Source organism: Salvelinus sp. IW2-2015, linkage group LG8 (genome assembly GCF_002910315.2).
Source record: "Salvelinus sp. IW2-2015 linkage group LG8, ASM291031v2, whole genome shotgun sequence".
Lineage (NCBI taxonomy): Eukaryota > Metazoa > Chordata > Actinopteri > Salmoniformes > Salmonidae > Salvelinus > Salvelinus sp. IW2-2015.
This window is the reverse complement of record NC_036848.1, coordinates 6634875-6646292: the sequence shown is the minus strand read 5'-3', so window position 1 is coordinate 6646292 and position 11418 is coordinate 6634875.

Here is an 11418-nt window from a genome sequence, read left to right as displayed (position 1 = left end):
CTCCGCTGAACCCTGGCGTCGTGAGGGAGTTGTTCCACCATTGGGGTGCCAGAGCAGCGAACAGTTTTGACTGGGCTGAGCGCGGAACTGTAATTCCTCAGAGTAGGGAGGCGAGCGGCCAGAGGTGGATGGAACGCAGTGCCCTTGTTGGTGTAGGGCCTGATCAGAGCCTGAAAGGTACGGAGGTGCCGTTCCCCTCACAGCTCCGTAGGCAAGCACCATGGCCTTGTAGCGGATGCGAGCTTCAACTGGAAGCCAGTGGATGAGAGAGCGGAGGAGCGGGGTGACGTGAGAGAACTTGGGAAAGTTGAACACCAGACGGGCTGCGGCGCTTCTGGATGGTTGTAGGGGTTTAATGGCACAGCAGGGAGCCCAGCCAACAGCGAGTTGCAGTAATCCAGACGGGAGATGACAAGTGCCTGGATTAGGACCTGCGCCGCTTCCTGCGTGAGGCAGGTCGTACTCTGCGAATGTGTAGAGGCATGAAACTACAGGAAACGGGTCACGCCTTGATGTTAGTTGAGAAACGACAGGGTGTTGTCCCAGGATCACGCCAAGGTTCTTAGCACTCTGGAGGAGACACATGGAGTTGTCAACCGTGATGGCGAGATCATGGAACGGCAGTCCTTCCCCGGAGAGAAGAGCAAGCTCCAGTCTTGCCAAGGTTCTCAGCTTGAGGTTGTGATCGTCATCCACACCACACGATATAGTCTGCCAGACATGCAGAGATGCGATTCACCACCTGTTATCAGAGGGGGGAAAGGAGAAGATTAATTGTGTGTCGTCTGCATAGCAATGATAGAGAGAGACCATGTGAGGATATGACAGAGCCAAGTGACTTGGTGATATAGCGAGAATAGGAGAGGGCCTAGAACAGAGCCCTGGGGGACACAAAGTAAAGGTGAGAGCACGGTAGGTCGGACGAACAGATTCTCGCCACGCCCACCATTAGTACCGGAGGCGAACCTGGTCAGGTTAGGACGCACATCCAAGGTGGGCCGCGCCGGAGATGCCCACCTCGAGAAGGGGAGGTGGAGAGGATAGGATCTGATGGTATTCACAGTATCAAAGGACAGACCGAAAGGTCTAGAAGGGATGAGAGCAGAGACCCTTCATCAAAGTCAATCACCACCTTCCGGAGACACCTGAAACCCCACCTCTTTAAGGAATACCTAGGATAGGATAAAGTAATCCTTCTAACCCCCCCCCCCTTAAAAGAGTTAGATGCACTATTGTAAAGTGGTTGTTCCACTGGATATCATAAGGTGAATGCACCAATTTGTAAGTCGCTCTGGATAAGAGCGTCTGCTAAATGACTTAAATGTAAATGTAAATGTAAGGGAGAAGAGATGATCAGCCCATGGCAAACCAACAGCAAAAAACATGGATATGATAACGTTAGAGTTAAACAACGTTTATTAATGAAAAAGCAATTGCATTTAAAGTGTATGTGAAAAATAATGTTTTGTGTGATGTGCTGCAAAGTCAGCTTTATAATTCTTATTCCTCCTGTAGCTAGCTAACTTAGCTAGAACTAGCTCTACCTAGCTAGCTAGCTATGCATCGATGGGGGCACAGTGGGGCTGCTTGTGCACATGTCATGGCCCTACGGGTTAATGAATGGCTAGCTAGATAGTGGCAATACTGTCAAATTACTGTCAAACAAAACACTTTGTTTGGACTGTGTAGATCAGGTCTCTCCAACCCTCTTTCCAGAGAGCTACATTTTGCAATTACTTAGGGAGCTAGCTACCTGACTAGTGTTACAGGCTTTGGTTTTCGTTTTCGAGGTTGGTTCTGTTTAGTCGTGGACGCTCACTGATTGGAATCATTGTCGTCGGGCAGGACGTGTTGAACCTGTCACCGTTAGTCAGTCGTTAGTTTCACCTGTGATATTTACGAGCTGCAGAGCCAATGCTCTAGTTGGCATGAGAGATGTTGAAAGAGCTAGACCGCTGTTTAGACCTCCCTTTGTGAATACAAAGCCCTTTTTTTGTGTCTATTTTTGGTTTGCTCAACATTTATTTTCAATCGCTAACCTAATTTGGTGTGGGTGTTCTTTTCCTTTAATTTGTCCGTTATCAGGCACATCTACTTTAGTAGCCATCCGTGGTGTTAAAACTTCTTGACGCACGGATCCCTTTAGCGGGATCATTTTTGTAAACAACCGCTGAATTGCAGAGCGCCAAACTCAAAAAAAAAAAAAAAAAAAAATTCTTTCATGAAATCACAAGTGAAATATACCAAAACACAGCTTAGCTTGTTGGTAATCCACCTATCTTGTCAGATTTTGAAAATATGCTTTACTGCGAAAGCAATCCAAGCGTGTGTGAGTTTATCGATCACTAGACAAAACAGTAAGAACACCTAGCAGCCATGTACATTGGTCACGAAAGCCAGAAAAGCAATAAAATTAATCGCTTACCTTTGATGATCTTTGGATGTTTGCACTCACGAGACTCCCAGTTACACAATAAATGTTCCTTTTGTTCGATAAAGATTTTTTTATATCAAAATACCTCCATTTGTTTGGCGCGTTATGTTCAGTATTCCACAGCCTTAGGCAAGTCATCAAGGCTTGATGAAAATTCCATTTAGTATCCGTAAAGGTCGTAAAAACATGTCAAATGTTTTTAATAATCAATCCTCAGGTTGTTTTTAACATCAATAATTGATAATATTTCAACCGGACAAGATAAACATCTGTGAATCCAGCCAATATTTCCGATTGTCTAAGGTTTACAGGAAGACACAATATTGTAAAATTTTCTATTAGGCTAACCACGATAGCAAAGACACAACTTTTTTCTCCACCATTTTTTTTTCCTGCATCAGTAGCTATCACTAATTCGAACTAAAAAAGATGATATATAGCCACAACCAGAAACAACTTCATAAGATGACAGTCGAAAACATATTTATGTATATGATAGGTTTTTTTAGAAAAAAAATGGTTTATGGGCATTTTTTTTTTTTTTTCCCAGGCTAAAATCACAGTTGCCACATTGCAGCTGGCAATCATGAATTAGCGTTTGGAAGCAGCCGGAATAATTACAGAGACCGACGTCAAATTACCAAAATACTCATCCTAAGAACATCATTCTGAAAAATACACAGCCAAGCAATCGAACAGACAGCAGATCTTGTAATCCAGACAAATATTTCAGATTTCTTAAGTGTTTTACAGCGAAACCACAAGTATATCGTTATATTAGCATACCACATGAAGCTAACATCACACCAGCATTAAATCAAGGCAAAGGGGCGTAACGTTATCGCCACAAATATATGTAAATTTTTTCCACTAAACCTAAAATCTCAAATGCTTCAGAGACAGTCCTGTAACATCATATTACACAATGCATTATAGAGGTTTGTTCGAAAATGTGCCAATTAGCATCACAAATCGTGCTTATTGCAATGTAATCTGGTCAAAACATGGCATGCATTCGGCCGGCGCCATCTTGGAACAGGCACCTATGTTTTACGATTATTTATCGATTAGATGACTAAAAAACGGTGGAACAGCTAATTAAAGATGATTGGTATTAATGCAAAACCGACATGAATATATAGAAATTTTAACAATTTACGTACTAACATACATTGTGAGTTACAGCCAGACTAGTGCTGCAAAAATGCTGACAACTCGTAATGTTTCCACATAAATGACGGAATAATCATAATAATCTATGTTTGGACGAGCTCCATCGTATCTTGGCAATGTTATGTGGTGAATGCCCAAAGCGACTTAATAGGAAACAGAGTCTTTATTCCAGTCTTAAACAAACAATGAACTCCTGGATATATCATAGGTAAATCCAAAACAGGAAACTGAAATCCTCTCTCAGTAGAGAGGACGACGTGGAGACGCGACCACAGACTGCAGGCTTGCTCAGAAGGCACAGGCCGAACTGACATAAGGACACCTCTCACAGCAGCACTGAAGAAGGCAAAACACGACAGGGCGGGAACAAGGACACAGAACAGCAAACATCAAACAAGGATCCGACAAGGACAGAAGCGGAAAACAGAGGAGAAATAGGACTCTTAATCAGAGGGCAAATAGGGGCAGGTGGTGAGAGTAAATGAGGTCGTATAGAGAATGAGAAACAGCTGGGAGCCAGGAACGGAACGATAGGAAGAGACGAGGAGAGAGGGTAGAGGGAGGGGTGAGTAGAGGAAGAAAGAGGGAAGAACCTAATAAGACCAGCAGAGGGAAAGCAACAGGACAAGGACATGATGATCAATGACAAAAAACATGACATACCCCCCACCATCCGAGCGCCTCTGGCAGCAGACTCGAGGAGGAACCCTGGCGGCAACGAGGAAATCATCAATCAACGAACGTCCAGCACGTCCCGGAGATGAACCCACTCCTCTCCTCAGGGAACCGTAACCCTCCCAATCACAATACTGGTGACCACGTCCCCGAGAACGCATGTCCATGATCCTCCGTACCTGGTAAAGGTGCGCCGCTCGACAAGACGGGGGGGGGGAGGAATCACGAACGGGGCGCGAAGAAAGGCCTTGACACAGGAGACATGAACAGGGTGACGCGACGAAAAAATGCGCGGAAGAAGCAGTCGCCACAGCACAGATTGACACCTGAGAGACAGCGAACGGACCAATGAACGCGGAGTCAACTTGCGGAAGCTGACGTAAGGGAAGGTTACGAGTGGAAAGCCACACTCTCTGACCGCGACAATACCAGGACTCTTAAATCCGACTTATGGGCGACTCTCACAGTCTCCGCCCTGTAACGGCAAAGTGCAGACTGACCCTCCGCCAGGTGCGCTCACAACGTTGGACAAAAGGCCTGAGCGGAGAACGCTGGACTCGGCGAGCTGGACGAGAACAGAGAGGCTGTTACCCAAGACTACTCTGAAACGGAGATAAGCCGGTAGCAGGGACGAAGAAGCGAGTTGGTGAGCTACTCAGCCCAGGGAGCTGTTCTGCCAGACGCAGGGTTTCGAAACGAAAGGCTGCGTTAATATGCGACCAATCGACTGATTTGGCCCTTTCTGCTTGACCGTTTAGGACTGGGGACTGAAACCCGGAGAGAAGACATGACGGAAGCACCAATCACAAACGACAGAATCCTCCAAAACTGTGACGGAATTGCGCCTCTGTCGTGAAACGGCGTCAACGGTCCGAGGCCAGAATTCTGAACACATTCTCAATGATGATTTTGCCGTCTCCTAGCGGAAAGGAAGGCTTAGGCGAGGCGTGAGAAGGAAATGTGCCGCCTAGGAGAACCTATCGACAACGTAAGAATCACAGCTTCCCCGCAGACGAAGCAGACCCGTAATAAAGTCTAAGCGATGTGAGACCATGTCGAGAAAGGATTGGAAGCGCTCTAGAGACGACCGGCAGGAGGAGCAGTTACCTGACTAGTCTGCGCGCAGTCCGAACAAGCCAGCCACGAAACTCGCGCGTGTCACGCTCCTGAGTAGGCACCAAAACCGCTGCGGAATGAAGCAAGCGTACCCCGACGCCGGGGTGCCAAGCTAATTGCAGATGAGCCCACTGAAGAACAGCAGAGCGAGTAGAGACAGAGAACGAAAGAAGTTACAGACAACGCGCGCGGCGACCAGTGTGAGTGAGTGCTTTGCTTACCTGTCTCTCAATTCCCAGACAGTCAACCCGACAACACGCCCTCAGGGAGAATCCCCTCGGGTCGGTAGAAGCCACAGAAGAACTAAAGAGACGGGATTAAGCATCAGGCTTGGTTTCTTATTTCCCGGGCGATAAAAATCACGAAACCAAACGACGAAAAACAATCAGCCCAACGAGCTTACGTGCATAAGTCGTTGGCAGAACGGAGTGTACTCAAGGTTCGTTATTGTCAGTCCAAACGACAAAAGGAACGGTCGCCCCCTCCAACCACTGTCGCCATTCGCCCTATGGCTGAACGGATGCCGAGCCAGTTCGCGGTTACCCACATCTAGTTGCCGTTCCGATGGCGACAGGCGATGAGAAAAATAAGCCGCAAAAAAAAAAAAAAAAAAAAATGGATGGACCTTATGTTTTCGTCCAGAATGACAAGCGCTGCGGACAGAATGGCCTCCCACGCCCACTCTGAAGCGTCAACCTCGACAATAATTAGTTTATGACGTCAGGAGTAAACAAGGATAGGAGCGGATGTAAAACGCCTCTTGAGGAGATCAAAACGCCCTGCGGCGGGAACGCGGGACCACTTAAAGCACTGTCTTGACAGAAGTCAGAGCTGGTGAGAGGAGCAAGCCACTGGACCGAAATGCGAATGAAACGCCATAAAATTAGCGAAACCGAGAAAAGCGCTGCACACTCGACACGTGACTTAGAACGGGCCATCCTGACACGCTGACCTTCTAGCGGGATCCATGCTGAATGCCTTCAGCGGAAGATAACAGAAAAACCGAGAAATGTGACAGAGGAGACATGAAAGGCGCACTTCTCAGCTTCACGTAAGAGAACACATCTCCTAAAGACGCTGGAAGTACACGTCGAAAACGATGCTGAACAGAATCTCGAGTGACGTGAAAAAAAAAGCAGGATATCGTCAAGGTAAACGAAAACAAAGAGTTCGCATGATCTTCAGTCATCATTGAACTAATGCCTGAAAGACAGCTGGAGCAGTTAGCGAGACCGAACGGCAGAACCCGGTATTCAAAATGCCCTAACGGAGTGTTAAACGGCCGTTTTTCCACTCGTCCCCCTCTCTGATGCGCCACGAGATGGGTAAGCCGTTACGAAGGTGCCAACTTAGTACAAGAACCTGGCTCCCTGCAGAATCTCGAAAGGCTGACGACATAAAGGGGAAGCGGATAAACATTCTTAACCTTAGGTCCATTCAGCCCGTCGATAATCCACGCAGGGGCGCAGATACCGTCCTTCTCTTAACAAAAAAAACCCCCCTCCGCGGGAGAGAAAGAAGGGCACCACTACCGGCGTCGAGAAGAAACAGAACAGATAATCCTCTAGCGGCGGTATAGATTCTACCCCGAGGGGGAGTGGTCCCGGAAAGCGAGATCAATACAACAATCGATGGCGACCGGTGAGGAGAGAGATGGCTCTGGACCGACTGAAGACCGGTGCGCAGATCCATGATATTCCTCCGGCACTCCTGTCAAATCACAGGTTCCTCCTGAGGTAGAGGGGACAGAAGAACAGGAGGTGATAGCAGACATTAAACCACTTCACCTGACAAGAAACGTTCCAGGATAGGATAGAATACAGACAATTATAGAAGGATTATGACATACTTAGCAGGGATGACCCAAAACAACAGGTGTAAAAGGGAACGGAAAAATCAAGAAAGGAAATGTCTCACTGTGTTACCAGATATGTGAGGGTAAAGGTAGTGGTCTCACAACTGATACTGGAGAAGACTTACCCATCTAAGGTGAACATGGGCGTGGGCTTTTCTCTAACTGTCTGAGGGAAATGTATGTTTCCGAGCCCATCTTCGTCCATAAAACAACCCTCACCCCAGAGTCTATCAAGGCACTGCAGGAAGGCAGCCGAACCGGATCCAGCGTAGATGGACGACAAGCTAACAGATCTTGATGAGAACCTAGTTGAGTAGCGCTCACCAGTAGCCCTCCGCTTACTTGATGAGCTTCTGGCTTTACTGGACATGACATGACAAAAATGTCCAGACCAGAACCGAACAATAGAGGCAAAGGGCGAGTTGGATTCTCCGTTCCCTCTCCTTAGTCGAGATGCGTAATACCTCCAGCGCATGGCTCAGTCTCTGAGCCGGTGGGAGGAGATGGGGTGAGATGCGGAAGAGGGAAATCACCGTTAACGCGAGCTCCTTCCAACGAGCTCGGTGACGAGATCTACCCGTCGTTCTATGCGGATGAGCGAGTGCAACAAAGAGCCACGCTGGAAGGAACCTCCCGGGAGAGAATCTCATCCTTAACCTCAGCGTGGAGTCCCTCCAGAAAAAACGAGCGAGCACGCCGGCCTCGTGTCCAGGAACTGGAGCAGCAAGAGTGCGAAACTCTATAGGAGTAAATCCGTTATGGATCGATCACCTTGACTAGGGAAGCCAGGGCCCTGGAAGCCTCCTTCCCAAAAACTGAACGATCAAAAACCCGTATCATCTCCTCTTTAAAGTTCTGATAACGTGTAGAACACTCAGCCCTTGCTCCCAATAGCTGGCCCCACTCCCGAGCCCGACCAGTAAAGGAGGATATGACGTAAGCGATCCGAGCCTCTCTCTCTGAGTATTGTGTTGGGCTTGGAGAAGGAAGCCACAATATCACACTGGGTGAGAAAGGAAGCGACACTCAGTGGGCTTGCCCCAGTATAACATGGTGTTATTAGCCTAGTTCCGAGACTCGGAGACCGGAAGTAGCTTTGGTGGCACGAGACGAAGACTCTGAAACTGTCCTGAGAGATCGGCAGACCTGGCGGCCAGCGTCTCAACGGCATGACGAGCAGCAGACTTCTGCTACGTGTCTGCGAGCATTGCTCCCTGGATCTCGACGCAGGTGTTGCGAAATCCGTAGTCGCTGGGGATCCATTCTTGGTCGGATCTTCTTTATCGCTGGGCATGAGACGCAAAAAGCGACTTCAATAGAAACAGAGTCTTATTCATGTCTTAAACAACCCAATGATACTCTCCTGGATATTATCATAGTAAATCCAAAACAGAAAACTGAAATCCTCTCGTCAAGAGAGGAACGACTGGAGGACGCGACCACAGACTGCAAGGTCGCTTCAGCGAGGCAACAGGCCGAAGACTGACACGACACCTGCTCACACTGCAGCTGCTGGAAGAAAAGGCAAAAACACGACAGGGCGGAACAGACACAGAACAGCATACATCAAACAAGGATCCACAAGGACAGAAGCGAAGAAACAGAGGGACGAATAGGGACTCTAATCACGAGGCGCAAAATAGGGGACAGGTGTGAAAGAAGTAAATGAGGTAGTTAGGTAAATGAGAAACAGGCGGAGCAGGAACGGAACGATAGAGAGAGAGAGCGGAAGGAGGAGGGAGGGGAGAGAGAGGATAGAAAAGAGGGAAGAACCTAATAAGACGGCAGAGGGAAGCAAGGGACAACATGATGATCATGAAACAAAACATGAAGGCAATGTGTTCCTTTGTCCAAAAGAATTCGTTGCTTTGTTGTAAAAAACGACCCTAACTGTCGAAACTAGCAGCTAACGATAGCTACCCGCACGCACATGCCCAAATCCCAAGACGGCAATACTAAGGAAATTTCAGAAAAATAGCAATATACTTCGCATAAACTGATATAAATCAGTTCAAATAACTTCGTTATGAGTGTTTTCTAACCTATATCGAATTAAAATCACAGACGGATATATCCTTTGATCAATAACGAGAGCTTTGAGCATGCGTTACTGATGGCTCTCCCTTGCTCCTGGCGAGCGTTCGAAAAGAAGGGTCATCTCACTACCATTCCCTTTGTATAAACTCTGTAGAAACACTGAGCACCATTCCATTCTCCATTGGTTATGACATCAGGGAAGGCCGGGTGAGTTCATGTCAAGCCATAGGGCAGCACACAGAGTTTTTAAACTGATCATCGAGATCAGAGACTAGTTTTTCTAGAGCTTGCATGTCATCTGTCATGAGTTCGCTGTAGAAAGAGTTCTGGTTCCACGCACAGAACCCATAATTCGAACGGTTTTAGAAACTCATGAGATGTTTTCTATCCAATACGCTAATAATAATATGCATATTGTCGAGCAAGAATTGAGTATGAGGCAGCTTAATTCTGGAGAGATTTTCAAAGTGGAACAGCACACCCCGTGTAATGAGAAAAGGTTTTAATGCAACCGCTTGGTTAGATTTTTAAAAATAACTTTACCGCATAACTACAGCTTGCATTATGTGAGACGCACTCACCAACACGGCGGAGAATAGGAGTCAATAATTTTACAAAGAAATACCGACATAACCTCATCAATTTTTCGTACTTTCTTTCTGAGCTTCATCAGAATGTTGTACAAGGAGTCCTTTGTCCAGACATACATTCGTGTTTGGTTAAGAATGTCCATTTTCTTTCTGTCGAATTCGCCACCACAATGCTAGCCAAGTTACTAAACACTCTCTCTGGCGCAAAGAACGGAAGAACTCCAAAATCCCAATAAACGTTGAATAAACTGATGACAACTCGTTTGAAAAACCTCTTTATGTGTTTTCTCATATGGTTCAAATAAAATCAGAGCCGGAATATCGCCGTTGTAAACCGAACGCTTTCAGAGGCAATGTCAGAGGCCTCTTGCGGCCTTGGAAAACTACAAAATGGCTGACCTGCCACTCCCAAAAGCTCTTGTTCGACTCTCAGATCAAGCTAGCACCCCCATTCCACGCTTCCACGCCTGTTGACATCTAGTGGAAGGCGTGATGAAGTGCAGCATATCGATAAATATAAGGCATTGAATAGGCAGGCCCTGAAACAGAGCGCTCGTTTTCAGAGTTTTCACTTTCTGTATGGAAGTTTTGCTGCAATGAGTTCTTTATACTCACAGATATAATTCAAAACAGTTTTAGAAACTGAGAGTGTTTCCATCCAATAGTAAATCTAATAGCAATTGTATGATCTAGAATAGAGTACTGAGGCCGTTTAAATTGGCACGATTTTTCCAAAGTGAAACAGCGCCCCCTATTGACAAGAAGTTTTAAGCTATCAAGCCAACCTCCGTCGGCATTAGAACCCGATGTAAGGTGGTGAACGTTGAAATTATCCAGACAAAAAAATACTCTTCCTTCTTCCTGTTGGCCAGTCGATCCATAAAACAAATTATCACTGAGATATAAGTGATAAAAAGGTTGTCATCTATATAACAGATGTGTTATATCCAGTTATCTGTGGTACTTGCTGTTAGAAGAGCACAAATGGTACATGTCGCCGGGTTATGTGGCCAGTTCAATCACTGAAGAAAGCAACAGTGTCAGAGCGCATCGACTAATGGAGGACATCCGTGTAATCCACTGACGCGTTTTGAATAAATCTCGCTCATTTTCTCAATAAAAGCTTGAAAACTATGGCTAAGAATGTTCAACCACAGGTAAAAGGGGAATTGGTGCATATCCTTTAAATGGAGGATGAGCCAGGCAATGGAACAGGGGATTTTTAAAAAATAGATTCTCACTTCTGATCTTGATTTCTCAGGTTTTTCAGCCGCCAAATCAGTTCTGTTATAACTCACAGACTAAATATTTTGACAGTTTCTGGAAACTTTAAGAGTTGTTTTCTATCCTACTCTGTCAATGTATGCATATTCATAGCAAGTCTGGCCTGAGAAATAGGCCAGCTTAATAATGACTTATTTCCTTCTCAAACATAAAAACATTCTGCCCCCTAGCTTAAGAGGTTTATGACCCTATATGAGTTTGCTGTCCCACACTCAGTAGGCACCCCATGGATGCCTTTCGAACCCATTTAAACA